The sequence below is a fragment of the Rissa tridactyla genome, chromosome 5 (assembly GCF_028500815.1).
Source record: "Rissa tridactyla isolate bRisTri1 chromosome 5, bRisTri1.patW.cur.20221130, whole genome shotgun sequence".
NCBI classification, from domain to species: Eukaryota; Metazoa; Chordata; class Aves; order Charadriiformes; family Laridae; genus Rissa; species Rissa tridactyla.
Genome location: NC_071470.1, coordinates 45,241,507 through 45,269,292, shown reverse-complemented (window position 1 = coordinate 45,269,292; position 27,786 = coordinate 45,241,507). Strand labels below are relative to the sequence as shown.

Sequence of the window (27,786 nt, the reverse complement as noted above, 5' to 3'; positions counted from 1 at the left end):
AGCATATACAGCCTTTCAAAGAATTCTAGACAGGTCCCTCATTTTAGGCTGCCATCGTGCTCCTTAAATTCCTGAATTTAAAACCTAAACTGTAAGTTACAATATAAATGTGCATATGCATATACAATATTTATATTGGTGTCAATATGGAGAAGATATAAATATTTTATTAAGATAGACATATGAATTTAAAAAAAAACCCAAATCCGCTACTTTTTCCTGTTTCTCATACATGGAAAACATTGTGATAATTCTCAGCTACCGATATTTTTTTCTCTTTATTTTTAGTATCCTTTTTTCACAAAATTTTGGGAAGATCGTCACTGTTCTACCTTCTGACTTAAAGGAGAGGCGCAGAGGTCGTGAATCTCATGGGCTGGTCCAGTACCATTTCTTTTTACCACACATGTGATGCTTTATAAATTAAGGCATAGGAGAACATGACTGCAGCTACATACGGAGATCCTCTGGACACCTTTATCCAAGTGAGCTCTTGAAGTCAACTCTGGAAGTCAGCCCTTGAAAAAGAAATACCACAGCCTTTTTAGTGCATCGGTGTGAACCTAAAAGCCTGGCTGAGGGGTAAAATTAATTTTCCAAAACTTATTGCTATACAAACATGTTTATCTTCTTTCTGGGATCCACATTAATAATACTACTGAGTATAAGGAAGGCTAAACTGCATCAACATATTCAGTGCTTACTTGGGGCATCTCTATATGGTGGTGCCTTGCACAGCTCACACGTGACCTGTGAGACCAGTCAGCTCTTATTGTCTTTTAGGAAAGCTCCAGTATGGTATTGTTTTTTCCTCTCTTTCTCCTTCCACTCTCATCTCCTTTCTACATATGAAAGTGATTGTATGTGTTTTCTTGTGCAGAGAGGCATTTACGTCGGTCATTTCCTGATTTTGATGGGAGGCAGTTAAGAGCAACTCAGAGAGTTAGGTGAAGATGCCAAGAGATAAATTTCATTTTCTATCTTGTGAATATCCCTTGGTAAACTACAGTCCCAAATTTGTAAAGGATAAGTCTGAGGAGACATTTTGAGTGCTGTCTCTGATCTTTGCAATCCCTTGAGTGAAACCTTGGGGAACAATTATTGTAGGCAGACTCCTAGCTTCACGTCTCTCTCTTCTCTTTCCCTTTGAAATACCTAATTCTGATTCTTTACAAAATAAATGAGAGACTCTTTCTCTGGTATACTAGTTTGGTTAGCTTGTCTTTGCACTCAGTTGCATCTAGTTGTCCATCCATGTCAGTGAAGTCTTACAAACTCCTTCACGGAATACTTCGATGATGCTGAAGAATCCACAGTTTTAAAATCTTTGAGAGCTTTAATGCCTCCATACTTGAAATTCACCCCTTTTAGAGTAATATACTTCTACACCAGAAGCCTTTCTCAAAACAGGATTTTGGATATAATATAGTAGCAAGGATGATGATGAAAACATTAGATTCTCAAACTGAAGAATGGCAATGGTTCCATTTCTTCTTTTCACAACTACTCTGACAATATTTTGCTCATATAGATGATTCTGTTGGAAGTTAATGCAATGAAAATCATAGATTTTGAGTTAACAGCCTTTGGAAAGATTTTTTCTGTACTTTAGTTGAATTTTATTTTGAAATAAGTAGATACTGTAGAAGTCCCTCACTCTCTTGTTCAGATATCATCAGGTTCTGCTCTAGGAACAGTGGTTCTTTTCTTTCACGTTTGCAAATATCTTTTTTTTTTTTTTTTCCTTCCCACTACTAATTATTCTCTATTTCAAAGATTAAAACACTGAAAAGTATCACCAGTTACAAGAACTTTTTTCATTTGTTTTGCTTGTTCTGCTTGTTCTGCTTTAAGACTAGTCATAGTCGTGTCCTTTATGTTACCTCCGCCCTGTGTGTTGTATTCATGAAGTAAGAAGATTAAAAACAGACAAGCAGATCAGCTTTCCTGGTGAAAATGACTGCTTTACCTTCTGGGTATAACCATTTCTTAAAATCTTATAAACAGTTATGATTATAAAACAAAATCCTTGCAAAAACTGATTTATAATTCACTGTAATTCACTTAAGAGTCTACAGTTATTATCAATCCAATTTTATAAACACTAAGGTTACAAAAAATTAGTTTCTTCTTTTTACCGTGCTCATACTTTAATTCCTGTAGGAACCTGCCTGAATGGATCAAAAATAATTTGTCAAGATCAGAGGAAGTCATCTGTCAATATAGGTAAATGAGAAACTATTTTAGCTGCTCAACTGGTAAGAAGATATATTCTAGGTTTTTGTTTTATTTATAAGGAATATTTCTTCATTCTTCTCTCCCGCTCTGCCTCCCCAGATGACACAGGGTGCTCAGGAACAGTAAAAACCCCTGTTCTGCTGTTTCAGTCAGCCTTGCCCTGAGCTAGAACTGCTTCAGGGAAGCAGATTGTCCCTTTAATCCTTAGCTGCTCTACCAGGATTACCGTCCGCAGGTCTCCCGTGGAATACTGCCCATTGCAAATTGAATACATATGAAATGATTCTCCATAAGTGTCTCACAGTCCGCTAAACAACCGTGAAACAAAATGAGCTTTTCTTCATTCCTAACTCAGATCACATTGAAGCCAGAATATTATGAAAAATCATTCCTGTTTAACAATTTTCTGACCCAGGTACTATGCCCCAGCTTGGGTCTTTTATGCAATTGATCTAGGGTTTTTTGGTTTTAAAGCAATAGTTTCTGATTCAGGCAACTAGCACCCGAAATAAACTCTAAAGCTTCTGCTCTCTCTCCCTTTGTGTGTGATAAAAACTTTGATTCTAAATGTAAATGCTCACTCTTTAGCCATTCTAGACTATTTCTTTGTTGTTGCGTTATCTTCCATACCTTCCTCAAACTATCTCCAGGTTTTCTTTTCCAGCGTATCATTTCCATTATGAGTGAGATCAAAGGAGAAGGAGAGGGTATTAAGATAAAATGTTTTCTCTTCTTTTTGCCATGTTGATGTTTTTTAATGTATTTAGGTATTTAATCTATACTTTCCATTATGCCTGAGAATACTTAAAAAATTACAAAATCCTGATGTCTGATCTATTACAGGGTGTAATCATCTGTCCTGTTCTACAAATTGGCAAATTAAGATCTTGCGTGGAGGCCTGGTAGATTTCAAACAAACTCTTTGAAACAGGTAGTAACTTTTCACTCACTGGTCTTTATTATTTACTTTATTTTGGATGCCAGCACACATGTGAAGGAGATTAATTCTTTCATTGACTGAGAACTGCACCAAGGAGGCACTTCTGTAAATACTGTAACTTGCATTCAGTACAATGCACTGTTATCGATCTCAATACATACGGCTCTCTTACATGAGCCGTCAAGACTTTTACATTTTTCTAGAAGAATACACAGAAACACATGGACTAGCCTGTGGATGGATGGACGAATGAGTAGAAAATAAATTATTTACATAGTACACAGTCACAGAATCACACAAAATCACAGAATGGTTCGGATTGGAAGGGACCTTAAAGATCATCTACTTCCAAACCCCTGCCATGGGCAGGGACACCTCCCACTAGACCAGGCTGCTCAAAGCCTCATCCAGCCTGGCCTTGAACACCTCCAGGGATGGAGCATTCCAGGGAACCTGTTCCAGTGCCTCACCACCCTTACAGTAAAGAATGTCTTCCTAATATCCAATCTAAATCTACTCTCTTTCAGTTTGCAACTGTTATCCCTCATCCTATCATTACACTCCCTGATAAAGAGTCCCTCCCCATCCTTCCTGTAGGCCCACTTTAGGTACTGGAAGGCTGCTATAAGGTCTCCTCCGGAGCCTTCTTTTCTCCAGGCTGAACATCCCAACTCTCTCAGCCTCTCCTCATAGCAGAGGTGCTCCAGCCCCCAGTCAGTTTATGCCAGGCAATGAGATTTTTTTGGTGATTTATTCATTTTCTGAGTGGGGAAGGGGGGGGAAGAAAAATAAGACGTATAGCTCTTTTCATTTCAGAAGAAAAGCCCTGTTCAGTTTCAAATCGGAGGTAGCATACAGTCGAAGTTTCCAGCATCCGGGAGAGAAATGCCTAAATATGATTCTTGTGCTGGGTGCAGGTGCTCAGGTATTGGCAGCCAGGAGGGCTGCAGGGGTGGCCTCTGAGGGAAGAGGCCAGGGGCTGCCCTGTGCCAGACATGGCCAGTCCCAATGGACCCACCACAGGGCACAGCTCAGCCCCTCAGACACGCTGGTGAAGCCTCGGGGAAAGTGTATTCAAGAAAGGGCATAAAACACCGGATAGAGAAAGGAGGAGAGAACAAAAAAGCGTGAGAGGAAGGAGGAGGAGGTATTACCATAACAAACCAACAAACTTAATTTCAATTTCACCAAGCTGAGCCTGTTTTGCCCATGACAATAACTGGTAAGCAATCTCCTCGACTTTATCCTGACCCACAGGCTTTCCCCTTCACGTTCTTCCTATTTTTTCCCCTGTCCCACTGAGGCAGGGAGTGAGTGAGTGGCCAGGCGGGTGCTCGACTGCTGGCCATGGGGGTCATGGGCTTAAACTAGAGCACTATCTTGTGCAAAAGCAGTTGCAAAAACATGAGAGTAGCAAGGGAGGTTGGAATCTGCTCCCCTCCGTCCTCCTCCATAAGTCAACAATACAAGTCTTCAAGTGCAGTTCGTCAGATATAAAAGGCATTTTTGGTGGGTAAAACAATAGAATTGGTAGATATCACCACTGGATGAGAAAATGTTCTGTCCTCCAGGGAACTTCTCAGAAATTTTGGTGCACCGCACAAGGCCTATATTTTTGGCAGTGCAAAGATGGGCCAGTAGATCAGGTGGGTGCCACTTGTAGCTGTCGTTATTATTGCAAAGCTATTGGTGCCCCAAGAGACCACAGGTGGGACTTAAAGCTGCCTTAACTATTCTAGTTTTTACTTTACTGTCCCCTTCCACCCTTCTACATTATGTTGCTCAGTGAACACTGCCTCTCTTGAGTATTTTATGGTAAGAGTTCAGTTTATAACAGTATTTTGTCAAGTAAGAGACCAAAAATAGTGCAATTAATGTAAACATCACTGTTTTTTTAGTATCGGCACAGTAGACTTGCACTTACGTGTAATATATCAAGTGGACTTAGGCTTACAATTTTTAGATTCAATTAATAAAACCTATAAAAATATGTTAAATAAACATATGATTCCTTTTCAGCCATCTTCCATGCAAATAACAAGCAGAAATATTTATTAGTTTTCCACAGATATTAAATTTCTGTTGGCCAAATTGTGCTTGTGGGTATAACCATGCTGCGGTTATTTAAAGTATGTTTTTGTGTTCTGCAACAATTGATGTGTTAGAGAGGCTTGGGAAACTTGCCTGAGGAATTTTTTTTTATAGTCACAGGAGCAAATCCCTATTCATTGAAAGGATAAAACTGAACAATTTTCAGGGTCTAAAGATCATTGTGAATTAATGGAGCTCCTAAAGAGACATCAGAGTTATTTTGTTTCAAAAAGTATTTTCTTGGATTTCTCATTAATAAAATATGATTTCAAGTATGATGGTAGATAAAATTGATTTTGTACCAACTGACACATGTGCCTATGGCACTAATATTATGCTGATGTGCTCAGTAAGACTGGTCTGAGATCAATATAAAAGCACAATGTTATTAATTTTCATCTGTGGTGTTTTCAGGCTGTTTGCTTTATAATTAACTAAGCCAACAAATTCTATGAAGAAAACAATATGAAACCATGCAAATTTTCTGAGCAGGAAAATACTCAGATTAGTATTAGCACTAAAGGTGTTCATTATTCATCTGTTACAACAAATTCTTTTTTTTTTTTTTTTTTTGAGATGAAAAGGCAACTATGGAAACCACTTTTAAGTTTTCTAGAATTATATGTTTGGGCTATATTTAATTTGTAAAGTGATGTGATTTTCTTGTTAACCTCAACATTCAGATCAATCTTTTCTGTTTGATTGTTTACTATTTTTGGTCATATTTAGACTATAAGGCCTGTGTGATAGGCATCATGTTTTCACATATTTTTATACTAGCACAATGGTGGTGTTATATGGATGCGGACCTCTGAATCCACCTGTAAGACCAATTACACAATAACTGTAGTGACTCTTAGAAAATGCTGACTTCCAGTGACCTGAGAAAGTTTTTGTTTGCATGTTCAATTTTAATCACAACTGAGAAAAAAACCCGTAATATGCAATACAAATGCTAATAATTAAACTGATGTCAGTTCAAACACTGAAAATGTTTGAAAAAGTCTAACTGCCTGATGAGGTGATGCTCCTTGATTCATAAGTGTTTCAATTTGCAACAAAAAAAACCATGAAGGAAATAATACTCCAGCACCCAACAGTTCACTAATGTGTTGTAACTAGCTTTTCTTGGAACAATTAGATTACCCTAGAACACATTATATTTGAAGTTACTAAGAACTCTCTATGGCCCAAAACAAAAAAAGAGTTATAGCTGATACAGCCTTCCAGCGAAGCCCAGTACGGTGCAGAGTAATCACACAGCTCCTTTGTGTTTACTCTCCAAAATGTTAACAGGTCTGACTGGGATTTAAATATTTAGAGTAGAAATGAAATTTTTATAGTTACTATGGGGACTGTGGGGAAACAAGTAATAGCAACCTCACGGTAAAGACAGCTTTAGAAGACCAGTGACATTTAGTTCATAAGTGGCAGCGTATGCTTTGTGTACTTTCTTCAGCTGCAGAAATGCCCAGACTTTGGCTCTGTTCCTACAAAATGATGACTACCCTCAACTCCCCTTGGGCCAAGTTCTGCTGTCCTTGTTTCTGAAATAAGTCTGGAGACATCTCATTTACCAGGACAATTGCCACTGATTCACATCAGTGCAGGGTAGCAGAATTTGGGCGTTTACGTATGCTGCCGTGCAGGGTGCTTCAAAACATGTAGAGCGAGACCCTTAATTTGCCATATGTTTGAAACAGCAAACTCCCACCAAGGAAGTTAGCATACGTCTTTATAATATATTTTTCTTGGTATAATTGCTGAATCTTACGTTTTCTTTCTCCCCTTCTTGTCATAATGTGCTCTCACAGATGAAAGGCTGTATAAAATATGAAAAATATGCATATGAATACCAGAGTGAGAACCCGTCAAGACACAGAGCTGCGTGGCTCAGACCAACACTGGGTCACCGAGAACGCCATGCCTCCCTCCTGGAGCTCATTTGTCTACAAGGCCGTGCACAAACTGCCACCTCGCAGTGGGGTTGCGGCACTGTCCCTCTGCACGAGCTCTCTCCCTAGCTTTAGCTTTGCCCGCCTGTTACCCCTTACTTCACACTTTGGAACAGAATGCAGCCTCAGAGCAGCATTAAAGCATCAACTCTGTCTGGCCTGTGTGCTGCCTAGTTCAGGAAGAAAGACAGATGGCTCGTTATCCCACACACCTGAAACAAGGCAGCCAGGCGTACTGCAGTTCAGATTTGGTTGGTTGGTTGGTTGTTGTGGTTTTTTTTCATAAAACTAAAAATTAGCAACTCATAAAGAAGAAATTTACTACAGAATGCAATCTTTTATCTTGCTGAATTTGCAAAACGTTGTTTATGTAAAGCTATAATCAGAAGTCATTAAAAGCATGCAGATAAATCATACTAATATGGTGGATTACTTTGGTTTCTACATTTTATATAAAAGCCACTTGGGAAGTTAAAGCATAGTTATTAGTAGTTTTGTTAAACAACTCTTTATTTTCAGTTAATGCAGTTACTTTAATCCTTAAAAGTAACATCACAGCTGCTAAGTGAATTTTAGCATCAGACAGAGATCATTCATTGTTTCCCACAGCTGAATCATTAGCAGTCTAGTTAAATACCATGAGCCAGATTCTCAGCTGTCACTCAGATTCAGGCTTTCAGTTAGGGGTAATTTGGCTCTTGGTGCTTCTGTGGAGTAGGGTATGCAGGTCTTCTCTTGTTGTTCTGGAGTCTTCTCTGACTAGAGCTCTCTCTTCCTCATTTCTACTGTCTTCTCTAAGGAATTTTTTGGGGTTTTTTTTATTTATTCTCAAAGTTATCATTTGTGCCAGACACCCAAGATAACACTGTATTTAGAGTGCTAAAGAAATTACATCATGAATTATGTGTGTGGTTCAGATATTCAGATAAACTCTGAAGTTTTATGTTTTTCAGTGACACCATCAGCTGAAAGCAGAGCCATGTAGTTTCTCTTGACAGCACTGCATCTGCTATAAGGAGAAAGAAGGTTGCATGAAATGTGCTGGGTTTAATAACTCTGACATCATCTTCCTACTCGCATAGAAAAAATCTTTCAGGTTGCGTATCAAGTACGTTTTAAACAACTTTGACTTCATTTAGAGCATTTGTTTTTCAGAGGCGTCCTACAACATATGCTAAATTTTGTTTGCAGGCTCTGTTTCAGTGTTTGTAAGTGTTATTTATTACTTCCATGAAGATCTTATTGTAAAGAGAAAGGAAAAAAATCTCAGTATTGTGTTAACTTTCTTGGATATAATACTATAAATATCAATCCTCCATGAATAATCATTGTAGAATTATACACTACTGATACAATAGGGACAGAGTTTGTAATATCACAGTTAGTTATCCATTTTGTAATTATGAAAATACAGATAAGCTTAGAGTCAGAGCATCAGTGTATAAATTTCCATATTTCAGATATGTACCCTCAGATCTTGTTCTTTCTGACATAAACATTTGTGCCTTAGCCACTTGGGGTCAGATTGAAAAGTATGCAGAAGTGGCACATGGGTAAAATGATGTAAGTGGTGTTCTTGTCCGTTTATCAACTAAGAAGAGGTTGCATTTCTCTTTTGTATTTGCTTCACTTTTTTTGATTGGATTCCTACAGCTAATGGCCATTCATGTAGTTAGCAAACAAATTCAGAGATAAAACAACAAAAAAAAAGAAACATGTAAAGTAGATCTGGGCATACATCCAGTCCTGAGAGCAGCGTTAAAGTCACACAAGCTAATAAAAGGACCACTGCAGGTAAGGACCAGCGTTACTCCTAGACACTAAGAGCAGAAAGGCTATCTGACTCCAGAGAGAAAGGTTATCTGGGTGATTCATATGTTATTTGGTCGTTACAGTGTTAGGTCTCATGAATTTTCTCTTTCGTCAATTCTTTATTCGACAGGTATGCTTATAGTTTTCGAAAAGGAAAAAATAGAACCATCAAAGAGATACAATATAAAATATAAATCAAAACAAATTCATGCTTGTTTGCAGCAGAATAAATTAACTAGTCCATTTTGGGATTGTCAGGTGATGTAATTTTAAGATGCTTAGAGCTACTTTTACAGTTACAAATTTTTAGCATCTTAATTATACTTTTCTTGAGTTTGGACTGAATAATTAGGTGCATTGAATAAGTTGTGGCCCCACCTACACATAGTTGGATTTAACGGTTGCAGAAACAGCTTGAATTTACAAAAAACAAGTGTTCAATATAATAATTGTTGAAAAAATTAAATTTAATTTTATGTCCCTGAAATTAATGATAGAAGTAGTAAATTACTTGTTTAAATCATTAAAAATAAAGAAGAAATTTAGGTATCTGAGCTCCTGTTGAATTCTCAATGCCAGTTCCCACAAGGAATGGAGGAACTTCGGTGTTTAAAACCTGGTGAAATTGTTCATTGTCAGGATGAATTCAGGTGGGATGGCCACAAGAACAGAACTACAGTGCTCAGAAGCATGTAATCTGAAATTTATTTACTAAGGAGGATGGATGTAGCAGGTGATTGACAGTTTCTACTTTAAAATTTCTGGTTTTTGGCACACACGCTGTGCAGTCCCACAACCCATGTCCCCAGCCTCTCATGCCCAGTTCAGATCTGCACCAAGGAGCCAGGAAAACAGACATCCCCTCATCCCCTCTGATGGGCTTCTACCTGTGGCAGCTCTACCCCAGGCTCAGCCTTCTGCCCAACAGTAAATGACTAGCAATGCCGTAAAGAGAAAGAATTCAAGGAGAAAAAAAAAAAAAAACAAACCCAAAAAACCCTAAACCCCACCACAGAACTTATATTGCCCACTTAAACTGGAATTGCTGGCTTTGTGGTTATGCGCTGTACTCACTCCTTCAGTACAGAATCAGTATATTGCCAGAAGGTTACTCTCTCACTCAATAAGCAGCTATTCTGCCTGTTTAATTGATGAAGGGTCACGAGCCGTATTTAATGCACAATATCTGAGTTACACATTGAACAAAGAAATATTCATTTCTTCTTAAATCAACCCAGAAGACTCTCTTAAACAGCATTTAAGTGCTTTAGAAAGAATACAAATTTATTGCATAATATCCAAGTACTCTAGGAACATCGGCGGCCCTGTTTTAAGAAGGGAGAAGTGAGGCATTCAGTGACAAAGGCCAAAACTGTCAAGTGGCATCTGAAGCTTCCATGCTAATTTTGATAAACTTACTTGTGTATTGCTGTGCATTGTAGTTATTTATTTATTTATTTATTTATTTCTGCAGAGGTTAATAATTCTGAAGTGTTGCATGCATTTGAAATTGACTCTGATTGACTTTCGATGCAGTCATGAATGCTCAGTAATTTTACAAATGTAGCTCCAGATGTCTCACACTGGGCATACAGAAAAGGTGGAAGACGTGATTACTGATAAAAATTCTTGTTCCACTTGCTCAGCACCCTGCCCATGGGCAAGGTTTCTGTCCAGTTGTCTATACTAACGTTTTCCTAATTGCAAAATAGTCTCTTTTCCTGTCTATTGCTGCACCATGTATTCCCCATTTTTCAGCCACAGCAATAACTGAAGCAGAGCTCAGATCATTCTCTAGTACACAAATAGCATTAGTGGTCAGAATTCTGCTTTTATGAAGCCACATCTTAGTAGTTAAATTGCAGTTAAATTTTTAACAATAGTTAAAGATTGCGAATCATAAGCATTTCTCAAATATGGTATTGAGTTACCTCCTGGATATAAACTATATAAAAAAGACAATTATTATCTAGAAAATAATGTGATAAGCTGGAAAGAAGAAAAGAGTAAGGAAAGAAGGATCCGAGGAAACAAAAAAAAAATTGTTAAAGAACAACTGAAAGATAGAGACTGGTGGAAAATACAGCACTGTCTGGAATGAAACCTTATGACTGTTAGCATTTAATGGGCATCAGCATCAATTTATATTTAGGTTGCTTGACTCCATGGCAGAGATTGTGGCTAGCTGAAAATAAACAAACAAAAAACCAAACAAATAAATAAATAGAACCATTTGAGTAAGGGATATGAATAATACTGTCATTAATTACTGTCAAATAATTTATTTGACAGTGTATTTTGGCTGCTGCAGAATTGGATGAATATCATAAGAAGTATTTTTTGAATAAATTAGTCAATGAAAAATGACAAAAAATCAATGAATTGTGTATTTGATAAATTATATTTGGCAAGCTCACCTGTAGACATTATTTTATTTTCTGAATCCCGTGTAAAGTCATTTTCTTAGAAAGCAGAAACTGTAGTCAATTTATTTTTTTTTTTTTCCCAGATCTCCTTTGATCAGCTGAAAACTGGAAATAAAGCAACAGATGCTGGTTTTGGCTCTTGTGATACTGTTCTTCTAGTTGTACGTGAATGAAACTGAAGATTAGGTACTTCCATTAGAAAAAGCATATTTGATAGAGAACATGACATTGAGGCTGAGAAAGACTTCATCCAAGGTTTAAAGGTATGACAAGTTCTTGTAGCACTCCACATTTTAGACATAATGGAGATTGTCACCTAAACCCAAAATCCAATTTTAATTGCACCTGTTCTACCTTTCTCTGTGGGAAAAGCACGATGATGATTGGAGACATGCTTTACTAAAAATATTATTTCTTATCATAATAATCAAATATACCCATATGAACTAGAAATTAGACAAAAATGAAACAAACCCTCATGTTTAAAACTTACTTTAAGTAAAATTGACATTTTTAGTATGTATCATTAATGCAGTAGAGTTTTGAGCTGCTTCAACTGATTAGGCGATGAACCTCCATTACTCTTTTTTGTGTGTGTGTCTACTCTTTCTATAACTTGAGAATAATGATTACTAATTCCTTAAAGATTTTTTGGAGCAGCTCCAGAAAAAAATATATTCTGAAATTAAACTGGTGCTGGTTATTTGAAATCACAGATCATCTTTTTCTCTCTAAGAGATGTTTCAAAGGTTTCTCTAAGACATTTTAAAATTACTCCAAGATGTAGCATGTTGTCCTGTTTCCATGCAGGTTTCTCTGAAAATTCTTGTCTGAAACAAATAAGATTCATTCATCCCTCAAACCAGGCAGGGCACTTATTTCAAAACTTACCTCTTTTTTTAGACAAGATGATCTCAGTTTCAGTTTTCTTGGGCATCGTGTTTTGTAACTTCCTGTCCTATCATTCTTTCAACTCTCTATCTGTCCACACTTCTTTGGAAATACAGCAACCAAAACTTGATACAATATTCCAGCTGAGACATTGTATGTACTGAATAAATTAGGAGGAATTCCTCCGATGTCTTGTCTGTTTATGCACTCAAGTACACTTTCCCTTGTTTTGTGACAGCTTGATATTATTAGCTGATGTTTATTTTGTGATCTGCAATAGATTCCAGAATTGTGACTGATGACAACTCACATCCATTTTGGCTTGGCGCCTAGCTTTATCTTGCACTTGTTTATGTTCTGTATACCTTTCATTATACTATTGCATTGTAGGACTATTTTCACAGAAGTGTAGAATTGCAAGAATGGTGTTTGGAATGTACTTCCCAAGGTCATCTAGTCCAGACCACCAGTTCCAAATGTGAGTATTGCGTCCGTGCACAGATTCAGGACAGGGTCTTCATCTCTGCTGGATGCTGCTTAGTGAAATGTTGTTCATGCACCTCCTCATTCAGTGCATCCGTATCTTGGGATCCAGACTCCTGTTAAGTTCTCTACCACTCTCCGTGCTTCTTTGTTATTTAAGATCAATTTGTAGGGGGTCAGTATATCTGGCTAATGCTGTTCTCCATTTACCATTAAGATGTCCTGGTTAGTGCCTGGAGGCATAAAAGATACGAATTCAGCAAGAGATGTAGATCAGAAGAAGAAAAAAAAATATTAGGGCTGAGAAGCCCCCCTGGCCTTGCAGAACTTCAAAGGGAAGGGCAGGGACAGCAGCAGAGGTTCTCTGTCTGTATGGGGCCTCAGGCACCAGCAGTTCCTTAATGTCTGCTGTACCCTACCTGTACCTCATGTTTTAATTTTTCTGAAGACTGAAATATTTCGCTGACTAAACTAAAGTTTTTTTCACTTGATCGAGCATATCTGAGTGAAACCTACTGGCTTTTGATGTACGGAGGGACAGACAATGTAGTAATTGAAATTTCTAAAGAAGGATGGCACAGCAGAGGTTAGAGATGAAAAGACGTTTTTGAGGCCTTCGCCTGCCTGTGTGTCTGGCGTCTGCTGCAGCTCCCTGTAGGCTGCTTGAGACCCTGCAGATTTTTCTTTCTCATTCTGCATTTGCACCTTAGGAAGCAATGGTACATGTAGGATCATGTAATGGTATCTCTGGATTTAATTTGTATGAAATGATGAAAGTTTCCAGAGGAGCAGAAATTTTGTGGCATCTTATACTGAAGCAGTTTTGTTCTGACATTAACTGTGGAAGAGCAAAATTGTGTAAAGAGTCTGTCAAAACCTGAGTATATTTTGCTGCGCTTTAGTGATACAAGCAGGATGAAATACTGCCTTCATTGCAGAAAATGAGACATTTATGCTCGACTTAGTAAAGTCAGGAGGTCATCCACAGAATCAAATCAGATGGCAAAATAAGGCTTTGGCCTTCTTTGGATTCAGCAATTATTCTAACCACCATCTAAGTTAGATAAAAAACTTAACAGCATGCATTTAAACATCTACTCAGATAGTTTAACTGTTGTTGCGGTGGAAAGGGTCTCATTCTTGCCCTGTTCTCAGGGAGATGAAATACAGAATCATGTTTTAGTGTTCTGCAGAAGTGAATATTGTCTGAAAAGTCCCAATAGCAATAAGTCTTATTGCTAGTATATGATTGCTAGTTTATAGAAGCATATTTTACCAGTTCCCTCACATGTGAGTTTAACCAAAAAAGTAAACAAACAAACAAAGCCAGACAAACATTCAAATACAATACCCAAAATAACCTATCAAAACATTGCCTTTACTCCTTAATCTGTAAACACTGCTGCATCAGGAAGCAGTTGACAGAGCAGCTGTCATTAACCTGAGTGCGTTGCTAGGTCTAAGCAATATTGGTATATCAACACACTGCATTTGCTAAACTGCAGTGCTTCTGGCATAGGACCGAGCAGTTTTTAGGCTTCGGAGTGATGACAGGGGGATTCACTCCCCTGCACAATCAGATGACTGCACACCTTTCAGCTGTCATCGAATGTAACGGCTTTGATAAATGCCACAGTCACATGCAAGCTTGTGGGGTATGTTATCTCACTTTCCCTCTCATTGTATACAGAGCACACGGAGTGAAAAATATCCAGAGGACCTCTTTGAGACCAAAATAGAGTCATCACAGTCATCACACAGTGTTACGAGTTAGATTTTTTTTCTTGAAGCTGCAGGGTTAGGATGTCTGTTTATTTCGGTGAAGAAATGAGGGATCTAAAATAAAACCTCCTTAAATTTGGTGTCTTAATAGGTGAGTGAATCTATGTATGTCATCTCTAATTCAACCACAGGTAGTCTGCCTTCTAGCTGTCGTGTTGTGCTTTCAGGATAAGATATAGTAGTTTAGACAAGTGTGTTTTCCCCACGTTCAGCTGCAATCCTATTGAAATTTAAAAAAAAGAAGTGATGGATTCAAAATCCTGTGCAGGCTATTTAATTTTATTAATGAAAACCAGAAGTGTCCCACAAGGGGATACTATGCTTTTAGAACCTTCATATCCTTGCCCAAAGCTGAAGTCATAAACTGCACAAAATGCATTGTACAGACTTTGAAGGGGAGCTACTCTAATATAAATAGCATATATATATGCCACTGCCAGACAGCAGGTAATATGTTTTCATAGGCTTGTCATGAATAGCAAACAAAAAAATAGACATTAGTTTTCACAACGAACCGAGGGCTTTTCCCATTAAATTCTGTCAAAACTGATATTAACTTCAGTTCTGTCAGAGCAGAGCACTGACACCTTGCAATGCCAACACTCGTTTCAACATTTTCTTGTTGCTGTTGCATTTTCCTCCTAATGTTTCTGCACCTTTCATTATAAAGTTCCACTGATTTTCTCTCAGTTGGCTCAGAAAAAGCATCCTGTTAATGAGAACAGTAGTTTTGAGCCATTCAAGCATAGTTTTCAGCAATACTGTTCTGAACACTCTTTTAAATGATACTATTAGAGTTTGTTCTCTGACTGTGCTATGCCACAGAGAACTCAATTTCTTTTACATGCAGGGTAATGAGGGAACATTAAGAAGCAGGTATGGAAGCTTGCGAGTGTCATGACCAAAAAAAGGGAGAGAAAAGTGACACTGAGCAGTCTAATGGAGGACGGGTTGAAGTAGTGAAGGGCAAAGCATAGACTTAACAAAATGGAAAGAACAAGAAAAGATCGTAGAGGATACGGAAGTCTGAGAGGCTACCTTTAATCCCAGGACACCAGCTGACACCTTAGGTTTCAACATACGGCCACACTGCACGTAAAAAATTTACATGTAAATATTTTAATACATGTAAATACATGTATTAAATAAGTAATAATTAAATAAAAATGTAGATACATGCAAATTTCAGTAAAAATATTGACATGTAAAGTATTTACTTTGACTCAACTTTTTGCGAGAAAATGGGAAAGAGAGAGGGTGAGCGAGACATAGTATACTTCACATTTGCCATAATGAAGATGAAGCACATTTTCAGGTTGTCTATTGACTTAGCCACGTTTCAATATAAAATTTAAGAACAAGGTAAATATGATTGCTCTGTTATTTCAAGGCAAAAAATAGATTTCATTACATGAAAAGAAAATAATGCCAAGGTAGTTGTGCTAGTGAACTGAACACTTTCTGGAGTATCTGCTGCTACTCTGACAGAACAATATGAAATTACCTGTAGATTAAAATGTAAATTTTATTGAGCAAAACCAGCAATACACAAAAAGGCATAGAGTCTTTCTGCTTTCTGATAACAGCTTGCAGAAACACTGCAATGAATCGCACAATACCTTCAAGTATCAACCCTATTCTCACCTTCCCATAAACATCTGCTTGTAGTCAGCCCTTTCCAATTCGAGTTTTGAGAGCGGAGAGGAGATGCCTTCACAGCATCAGTTGTTGCTCTAAGTGATTTTGGTAAATTTAATCTGAGCCGATCGTTCTAAAACATCCTGGGCTCAGCAAGACCTACTCACTAGCTACTAACAATGAAACAAATCTGGTTTGTGGTATTTTAAATATATGCAGGCAGAGGAAAAACCTTGTGCAATGACAGTGGTAGTTTAAGGGTTGTGAAGAAAAATAAGATATGTACATTGACAGCTTTCTTACTATTCTTAGGTATGTTTAGAATCAGAAAGAGATAAATGTGCTACTTTAAATAACCAGTACAGTACCACATACCACAAGGTGTATTTATGAATAGTCTATGAAAGTATATTTATTGCATTTGCAACTGAGAGCCCTCCTGTTGTTTCTGATGGAGTCTGTTCTTGGGGCTTTAAATAGGTTATGAATGTAAGCATGAAATATAGATCTTTTGAATTAACACAGATTGTCACATTCCACTATATATTATGAAAGTTTTATTTTTTTCTGTTTTATTCATGTTATGCCAGACACTGGAGACCATGTTAATTCAGAATACTGACAACTAGCAGAACAGAGGTGAATGAAGTGGTGTTTCTTAGCTAATCTGAGTGAGGAGCTGCAGAGACAATCCACAGCATTTTGTTTTCCTGCATTGTATCTCTGGGCTAGACTGGGAGAAGTCATAACTACCAGGCAACAGTAGGTGGCTATTCTCCCTAGGCTCCCTCTGCAGGCAAACTAGAGAGAGTGGGATCCTGTAGATGACAATCCAAGGAAGACATCATGTAGGTTTCTTCATAGTACTTAGTAAATATCTGAAATGACTAGAAAACACTAGGAAGGATATTTGACTCACTTAACTTTTTAATTTGGGTGCCCAAAGTCAGGTGGTATGAAAGCCCTTGTATTATGCCATCTTTAAAACACTGTCACTGCTTCGCAGCGGACTTTTAAGCCATAGACAACAAAAGCATAGCTACAAAGGCAATTTAGTATCAGCACACTTAGTGTGATCCTAATAACAGTATCTCTATCCTCCAATTCCAACTGTGTCCCCACAATTTTACTAGGAAGAACTACAAATATTGAACCGCATTTCCTTGGAGACATTCAAAGGCCATCTGGAGCATGGTCTTCTCTAGGGCTACTACCTCTGTGTGAGTGGGAGAGGTTGGGGTTGGATAAGATGACCTCCAGAGGTCCTTTCCACCTCAATCTTTCTGTGATTCTGTGATTCTTAATTGCGTGAAAATGGTTGTAGTGCACATTTAGTTGCTATGAAATAATAGTTATTTTGATTAAGTATTAGAACATGTCACCTGAAGACTCATGAAGAGCTCTGATCTGAGCTCTAAAAGGCTGCAAAAAGGTCCTAGAGCATTGTTTGCACGTAGGTTCTGCTGCTGACTTCAGGTCATTAAGGATAGATAATGTCCCAGTCTACTCAAGGGCAATTGAGAAACATTGCATGCACATCTTGATTGCTTCTGCCAATGTAAGCATTACATTATATGTCAACATCAACCTTTAAATAGTTTGAGGATTATGAAGTTCACTGTATACCCCGGAGACTAAAACCTACAAATTAAAAATAAAGAAAATATTTTGCAGACAGTGTCATGAATTATATTTATTAAATGCTTGGTAATGGTTAATGATAACATCCAATCATGAGCAACTGAGGGAAAACAGAGATTACACAGAACATATGTAGCTACTAACATCATAATATGTCTATTTATTTCCAGGCATACTTTTAATATTTGTCAATATTAAAACTACTCAATTTGAACCAGTTTTGCTCGTGAATTTCCAGAAATTGGGTATCCATGTTCTGTGTTCCTGAACAGCAAAGAATGAATTCATAGTAAAGCAGGAAAATATTATCTTTCTTTTTTAATTCACGGATAAATTGATGTGGTTTATGGCACTGTAGCTTAATGACAAAAAATGTGTGGCTAATCAAGTATGTGTTGTTGAAAAGCAGACAAAAATACTGTTTTTTTTTTTCTTTCTCTTTGCCAAGGAGGATACAGTATATTCTCACTTCATAGAATAACTAAAACAAATTTTGAATGATTCATGAAATAAAAAAAAATCTGTATCTACTGCTCAGAGAAAATGCAGACAGTGCTGTGCTTTCATATGTATCTGCTAGTTGTTGTGAAAAATACACTCTGACAGTGTAAATAAAGTCCAAGAAATCTCAAACATCTTCACATTAAAACCAAAATTAAAACTACCCACATCACAATATTTTCTGGTTTCTTTGCTTTCCTTAGGAAGTCAATTACCTGGAATCACTGAAAAAAAGAAAACCTTCCTTCTCATGAAGACTCATGAGAAAATAAAAGGTGAAATCTAGAAAGCATATATTTCAGTTGAGCCTTAGAAAGAACTTAACACCTTCTAAGTAATTTTTTCATTTATGTCCTTTTCATTTGACTGTTTTCTTTTTTAATTTTTTCTTCTCATTTAGTCCATAAACTGGTTTGTGTAAAGAAAAATGAACTGGAGTTGGAAAAGTTAGAAAGATCAGAAGATGAAGAAAGCAGCTTCTCAGGGAAACAGAAAGATGTTATTTATCCTGTTGTGCAGCACAGCTGGAGTGCTCTCAGGAGTAGAGAATGCTCATGCTGAAAACTCAGTGGAAAAATCAATAGCAGCGGGAAGATCACACTTTTATCATTTTAATGATCATACACTCAGCAAAAAGTTTAGAATTCTGACTAACAGCATGATCTTAAGTGAGAATGGCAGATACCACTGGAAAGAACAGCATAATGTCTATTGAAAGCTTTGGCTTTTATTTTCTGCACCCTTATATGCAGAAAGTCTGCTTATACATCTCTCAGGAAAAAATTATTCTGACTAGAGACCATGTGGTGCAAAAGAAACATGCTTGTGATGAATTAGATTCAGACTTCTAGCTGGGAGTAAAAAGTGCATGGGGCAAGTCCTCTTCTAATTGGGATGTGAGAGTTTTGCCAGCAATCAGATTGCAAGTTTTCTGTGGCTTTAGTGTATTGTACAAAGATAGTGAATCATACAAAAGAAAGAAGGATCCTTCAGGAGACCAGACCTTCCATCTCCGTTTAGCTTTGAATCAACGAGAAAATCTTCTCTGACAAGTCGAACTCCTTCCCTCCATGCAGGCCAAGTAACACACCAGATACTCCATGTGTTGCCTTACTCTTGCTTGTTTTTTCCTGTTTTAAAAGGACATACGTATTTTTCAGCATACATAGAGGAAACTAATTTGAAAAGAACTCTTAGTTTATGAAAAAAATGATGCCTATTATAGTTACTCTGAAGAAAAATATGCAAATCCCTTAATGTGAAGAAATTATTGTGTTTGATCTACTATTATTTACTGAAGAGATTTACTAGAAAAGAACATTGCTAGAATTTCTGACATCTCTGATTTATGAAGCAGTCTTTGATACTTCCAGGCATTAATTACATTTAACTGGGAAACTTGTAAAATAATGATTTCTTCTGAATTATTTAGGAAATTCATATTTTAGTTTTATGAATAGGCAGTTTTATTTTAAGATGTACCTTATAATCTGTTTCGGTAATAAGTGAAATTCCACTCAAAAATATGTATCAAAGTTAGGATAAATAAGGACATTTTTTAACTCTTATTATCCCTCTTTTGGCTACTATTGTGTGTTTGCTTGGGTCTTCTCATTTAGGGCCACAGTTTGACTAAATGTCAAGCAGATAGGTAATGAGACAGTCCTGAGTGAGGTATTTTGAGAGAGAATTTGGGAAAGAAAAACCTAGCTTTTGAAAGATCGATCATAACCTCAAAAGATTGCTCACTCCTTTCCTAAACTCTAGGAGACTGAGACAGACAAAAAAAAAAAAAGAAAAAAAAAGAGGGTCAGAAGGGTAGAGACATACAAAGAGCCTTTCCTCCACTTGCAGAAGGATGGATCAGCTTGGCTCTTCACAGCCCTCATTCAAGGACAACATGAGTGTCATGTTGATGCAGAAGCTGGACCCATCATCATAATAATATTGCCTCTGAATGAATGGAACCAAAGTTACTCCAGTGGCTGTAAGAAAACTAGCTGAATCAACTTCAGAAGTTTCTTGTGCTGTGTTATTCCTCCACACTGAGGAGATTCCAAATCCCTGCTTTGGTCTTTCCCATTTTTCCAAGCTGAACGTCTGATGCCTTAGTTATAATAAACACAATATAGGTACTACAGGACACATCAAGTCAAGTACAGAGACACTGACAAGACAGTCAGCATGGTTCGATAACGATTAGCTCTGGCTTAGCGCAAGATATGTAAGGCAAAACTGGCACCTGCAAAGCCACTTAGGTATTTGTGCATTGTGTTTCCTATAGTCTCAGTCCTGGGCAGATTGACCTGGCTGGAATCAGTCCTTTCCACAGCAAGTCTGTCCTTCTGCTGTAGCTAACATGAAAAAAAGCTTGACAGATTTTTTTTTCAGAGCCATCTAGGGTTCACCTGGGCTTATTAGAGGGCAACTGATGTGCTGGCATAATTTATATTGACATCTTTGTAAATATTTTGTGTCTATCCAAGAGTATAACTCAATATTTGGTATAAAATGAACAGCAACACAAAGCTACTGTTAGGGATATATCGTTGTGATGAGAAATACCGGAAGAGAAGATAATGTTAAACATTGTGGAATTTTTTGTTGGCCTTTTGAATCCTAGCTGAAAACCAAACCAAACCAAAACCCCAAACCGAACACCCTCCCCCAAAACCCACAAAACACCATCACAAAACTTTTTCCTAGAATAAGATTTTGTTATAGCATTCTCCAAACTTTTCACAGAGGTTGATATTCCTTTCAACTTCAGTGTAAACTCTAACTCTATCATATTTGTTTCTAATATCTCTCAGAAAGAAGTCTTCATGAGCGAATGAAAACAGACTCAATACCTGTTTGAAGGGAAATTATGTTGCATGTGATTTTGGAAGTAAGGATAACTACTTAATAGCAGCAATAAATACTTCAAGACAGCCCATCATGCAGTTCAAGTTCTTGGTTTCCCAAGCTGACATGATATGTGCCCTATTTGAATTAATGCCTTGTACCAGGCATAGACGAGGTTCTCAGACAACGTAATCAGCATAGATCCAATGAAGTCAATTGACTAAAGCTAGATGAGAATAGAAGTTATTTGAGGTAATCTTAATTCTGATTTACTTTTTAATTAGTTAATTTACAACTTTTTTCATCCATTTTCCTTGTTTTAATGAGTACAAGTTAATGAATGGTGTCATACTCTATCTTATTCATAACCAAAACAGGAAACTGTGAATGAATCATACAAAACTCCATCAGATAATCTCCTATTTCTGTTGGTCCATATTGATTCAAGTGCTGTGGCAGAAACAGGTTCTGCTTGTCTTCTTTTTGTCCCCTCTTTGTGTCAGCATTTGTCTTTTTCCTGCCATATCTCTTCTCATATCTTACTTATATCCTATATCCTGTGGTATCTGAGAGAAAGAACTAGACTTTTTTTATTTTTTCTTCAGAGTTGGAACTAAGGAAAATAAGGCGATAGTGATGCAGAGCCACAGAGGACCTGAAGAATGGAGGTCTTCAACAACGATGACAAAATAAGAGTCCACCTTTTCTTCCTTAATCTTGAATGGTGCCCCAATGAAAGATTGTAGGGTCACTTGATCAAGACCTGGTGGCTACTGAGCTGCTGTGAAAATGGAAGGAGATTTTATTTGAGAAGCTTATGGAAAAGAGTCTCCAAGAACATAGAAAATGAAGGAGAAGACTGCTCAGAAAAAGATGTGCTGCTGGAGAAAAAAAATCCAATAGTAGAAGAAGAAGAAGAAGAAGAAAATAACAGCTAGTATCACAAGAGCATAGAAAAGAATGATGGCAGACAGCTACAGCCTGGAGATACAGGAGAAATGAGACCAAGTCATATGAAAGAATAAATGGCAACAGATGTTTATCTGAGGCTGAATAAAGTCCAAAGGTGAACACAGTAGCATCTGCTATTCATCCATCATGATAGATTTGACAGATTCCTCCTAAAGTATCAAGAATTACTTTGCCAACCTATGAGGCAGTCAAAGAATTAGAATCTTAAAGGATTTCAAGTGTTATTTTCTCATCTTTAAAAAAGTAGGTGGAAGGATTGAATAAACTGTAAAAACAGACAAATAACTATGGAGGTAAAATAACATTTACTGGGTTTTTGAGACCTTCAGCCATAGGTAGTTGTTCAGAAACACAAGCTCCTGTAATCGGACGATGTCCATTTTGGAGAGAACCAGCCTTCAGGCAGTCATGATTGTAAAGATCCTGAAATTCAAGGAGACAAATCTTGAGACACTATGCAATTCCCATGCCTACTTTTACAATGCAAAAAAAAAAAAAAGAAAAAAAGGAGTCACGTGGGACATTACAATAGATAAGATTTATCATGAGCAAGGAAGTCATAATAATAACACAATAGCAAAGTAGGCGATAACTGTTCATGAAAAAGTTGCACACAGAAGGTTGGTTATAGTCAGCAAGAAATAACTGCAAAGTTTACAAACAAGTCCAAAGACAAACCCAGGTGGGTCAAAAAACAGAAGAACCAGAACTACAGGAGTGAAGTAGGTGCTCTGAGGATATCAGAAAGATAGTGGGTTAGTAGAACTCAATTACTAAAATTTAAAAAAAGCAGAAGCAGTATAAAAGGTGTTCAAGGAGGAATGAGCATTGAAGAGCTGAAAAAACACAGGCAGAATGGGAAGACAGCATACTAATAACAACAGAAATAGCTTGTGTCGAAATAACCTTAAAAAAGGTAAACAAATTATAATAGTCATGGTAGGACTTAGAACTTATTCTTCTTGGTTTTTTTGGTTTGGTTTCTTTTTTTTTTTTTTTAACCTTTTATTACCTACCAATTTTATTCACCAAGTAATCACTGAACAAATAAAAGATGAATCTGTATTAGACCCAGTTTTGGTAAGAAGTAGTCAAGACTTACTGGTTGAAGATAATGTGGGTTTAGGTGACAGTAAGTTTATTAATTTTAATTCAAAGGGGGAAAAAAAGATGTGTAGTTAAGGCCTTCAAATTCAAAAGATGATATGAGTGTTCAAGAAACTGGAATTTTCTTCACATTACAGAGACTGTGTATAAATATGAAAATGTGATATGCCTGGCAATCTTAATAAAGGTGCACTGTACTGCCTGTAGTAAGTTATAATTTTAAAATTACGGTTTATTCAACTATTATTGTCTTTACTTTTAACCTGGAAATAAGCATTTCAGGTTATCTGATTCTGAAAACTCATCAGGTGAACCTCAGCACTTTCTTTACTTTCTCTAGTGCACTCATGGTGGTTAGCTAGAGTCAGTATAATTTCAGAGTTCTTCCAATTATTATAGAAAAATGTGCTGCTGTTATAATTGCTAACTATATAGCATTTCTCACCGTTCTTAAGTGGAACCGATTTTTATGGCTGTTTGGGATAATCACGTCTTAAACCTTCCTGAAGTAAACTCGAATTTTAATAAAGAATTTCTACCTTCAAACACATGAACCCTTCCAATACTCAGATTGAGAGCTTTAGATTTAATACACTTATTTGTTGCTGAAAGGTGTGAAAGGGTCAGTAATGAAAATACAGCTATTGTGTTAATGCTGGCAGTTTCAATTCTGCATCTGTTGGCTTCTCCATATTGTGGATGAACTCTGATAAATTATACCAATTTATAATTCTAAAGCGGTCCCATGTGTATATTTTTCTTTTGCATTTTGGTATGTATCTGCAATGATACAGTTTTCCAGTTCCTTTTACACAGCCAATCTAGCAGACTCTTTTTCACTGTAGTTGTCATGCTGTGCATGAGGACTGCATTAGGATTTGGGAAAAGGCCATTGTGTGTATCCTTTATGACAACTCTCACGTCAGCTAATGTATATTTTCATCCTGCAAGTCCGGGCATGATGTGAAACAAGGCATGGAGAGTTATTTTTTTGTATAACATAAAGTCATAAGAAAAAGCCTGGCAAGTGTCTCAGGAGGTCAGTTCATCTGGTCATCCTGAAGACTACAAATATATGGAGAGGACTCCATGCAGAGAAATATAAGATTAAAATTCTACATGCCACACTCTTAATATACATTTATGATAGACTCTCTAGTGCATGATTATACTTTTTAGTTGTGCTTATTCTGTTTTATCAAAATGCATGAGATAAAACCTTTAGGAGGAAAGATTAGTGTGTTAAGTGAAATGTAACTCACCATTGCCTAATTGGTATCTTTTTCTTGTTATTATTTATTTTTCAAGGTGTTTTTCCAGCGTAGCTTTTTGTGTAATTTTAATAACAATTTGTTTCTCTGGTCTACAGGGCTTTTTTTTGCTAACTCTGATTACATTTTACAAGAAGGAATCATACTGTTTTAGCAATCTTACATCATTCAGTATTTTCAATGTAAAGACAAATATTTCAAGTATGGGGAGGATTTTGAGGTTTTGTTTCATTTTTATTTGTACGGTGTTTGTTGATTAAGAACACAAGTTAATAAGAAATACTGGAAGTTTTATTCTGATGTTTGTACCCATTTATCAATATTGTCTTTAAGCTTACACTACAGTAAAATATTGAGGATTTATTTTAGGATGATTAAGTATCAGTGAATCTTTCCAATTTTAATTGTTGATGAGTATGAACCCATATACATTTCTTAAAGAAATATTCACCTTAAATACCATAAACTTGACCTTGCTAATAAAAATGGTTGATTGCCAAGAACAAGTTTCATCCTACATTACTATTCATCATTACTTCTGTCACATCAGAGTTTATAATGGAATTAAGTGATGCTTACATATTTATTGCTGTGTAATTTCATTATACATCACTGAGTTTTATGACATTTCTAAGTAAATTAATTACACCTATCTCCCTGCTCCCCACTCTGTGCACTTAGGGACCATTTGAATTAATATCTGTATGTATCCTGAACAGGAGAGGACTTGAGATACTTCTGCATACATTTGTAGTATATAAATTCCATTAAAATGTTAACAAGAACACCTGAAGTAAAAGTAAGTGGAAACAGATTTTATCAGTCTATACTGTGTATAATCTAATAGCCTGCACCTATGTTCTGTATGATAAAGGCAGTGAGAACATATTTAAATAATAATCATTCTGGTCAGTGTTAAATAGAATTATGAAATATTGACTTAAAATGCCATTTTTTGTGGCACTAAAATATGATACATCTGTAACATGTTAGTTACTATCATGTAGTAGTTCTAAATAATACTCAGGATTAATTTATTCTTCCAATAATAAAAGCATAGGTTAAATTTGTTTTGCAGTAAGTGACATTATATGATAAAAATTATATTAGGCATGATTAGATGGGTGTTTCAATATAAAATGCATGTTATTTTAAAATTCTTCCCTATGTTTAACTAACTTATAAATGTAAATGTTTCAGTAGTAATGACATTATTGCAGTTACCAGTAATAAGGAAAAAAATAGTTGGAACAAGTAATAACTCTAAAGGAATGTAATGGCAAACAACCATATGAGCATTCAACAAAACATGAGCATTTAGGATAACATTCTACATTACTTGTTTTCCTAAAACTTGTTTTTAATAGGTTTAAATGGAACAGAACATTAACAATGGTCACATTAGAGACTACCTGATAGCTTGTTACACACTTGTATAGTTTGGAAAAATGAAATACAGATTCCTAAGAAAAAAATCTTTTGTATCATATTTGCTGAACATGATATAACTCAATATTATATAATGCCTTCTGCTCAGCCACTTTCAAGCTTCTAGAACAGTCTTTCCATGAAATTATGCCAAAAAACCTGGATCCAAATTTCAACAAGGAGTTGACCTTCCATGGCTGCTAGCAGTTTTGCGTGAAACGTTGGCAAATAGAGTGGGTTGGTACAGTCTGAACAAGTAAGTATCAGACCTTCTTTCCACTGTACCCTTTGGTGCGGAAAATTACAGCCATCTTCAATTTTAAAAATGACCATCTTGCTTTCCTACTTTTTCTTGTTGTTAGCTTTGTGCTCCTTTCAGAACAGGTGTAAGAGAGAGAAAAAAATAAAGTGAGATTGTGGGAAAATAGGGATCTGTTTTATTTATCATACAAATGTGCATATGTATACCTGTGTGTACTGACATACTGCTTTTATCCCTGGTATTTATACCAGTGGAGATTGGAAGGTATAAGTTTTTAAATAAGCAGAATTTCCAGAAATGGTTAATAAGTTTTCCTTGGTACTAAAGCACATTAAGGCAGGTTCATAATTGCAACAGTTTTTATTTAAAAACAAAAATGGAAAAGTGGTATACTGTCAATAACATTTCTCTGTGTTTTGAATGCTGTTGAGATTGCTACATACTCAGATGCTAAAAGTAGAATAAATATGAGAGATGCTCTCTTCTGGACTGTATAACATGTTTAAATATATTACATTAAAACAAAATTGATCCCAATCTTCACTATCAGCCACTAATAGTTGCATGAGCACAGCCACAGTCCTGGCTGTGAAGTTCTACGTCTAGCAGATGGCATAGATCGTTTTCCAAAATGAGAGATTAGACTAAATGCTGGGTTTCATGCCCTAATTGTATCCATATGTGGTTTATCACTGAAATCTGACATAGGAAATTTAAGTACTGAAGGTTAGGTTTGAAAGGTAATGTTATTATTCGCAATGCTGAAAATGAATGCTGTTCACAATGACTCGGTATCCATGGATACAAATAACTCATCTGAAAGTGATCTGGAAGATGGAAGATTACATCTAGGAATTCTTTTCTATGTGTTATTTGTTCAATGGGAGCTAAAGATATATTTCCTAAAAATTCAGGTTTGATATACAGAGGACTGTGAATGGGTCACATGCATAACTAACTGATTTAATATCTTCATTGAGGTACAAGGGTACTTAAGTAATTTTGCAATACTAAGGAATATTAATTGGTCAGCCTCAAGGTAATATCTTTTGTAAAATGATAATGCAATTTGATGGTTTTTAAAAGTTAATGTTTTGAGATGAAGAGTAAAGAAATATCAGTATTGATTATGAAAAGTTATAGCTATGCAAAACTGTTACTTTGGAAGATGTGAGCTGATTATTAAATTGATGGCTATTTTATATGCTGATAAGAATTTGACAAATTATTAGGATGATGTTTTTAGGTGTGATTTATTCCCATGATCAGTGTTCAAGATATGCAAATGGAGCTCAATTCAAATGTAACCTCCAGATTCCTGTACTGGAATTTGACCTAAAGTGTCTATTTGTTCATATATGTCCTGAAGGAATTAAAAAGAAAAAAACATCTCTTGAACTGTGGCTGAATCTATATCCAAATTGCATCAGTCAAGGCACCTCTTAAATTTTAAAAGGACAGTTTTTGAAACTCATGCTTATTATGACAGTGATTGGATAAA

General features: G+C 36.4%; 1 long non-coding RNA gene across 1 annotated transcript; it reads left to right on the top strand.

Moving 5' to 3' along the window:
* Positions 1–339: 339 nt before the first annotated feature.
* LOC128910631 (uncharacterized) lies at positions 340–27,556 on the top strand. The gene is made up of 7 exons (XR_008466798.1): positions 340–582; positions 2,164–2,226; positions 3,082–3,169; positions 8,178–8,320; positions 11,546–11,725; positions 12,744–12,831; positions 21,851–27,556. It is a non-coding gene; the product is annotated as an uncharacterized LOC128910631 (long non-coding RNA).
* The last annotated feature ends 230 nt before the right edge of the window (positions 27,557–27,786 follow it).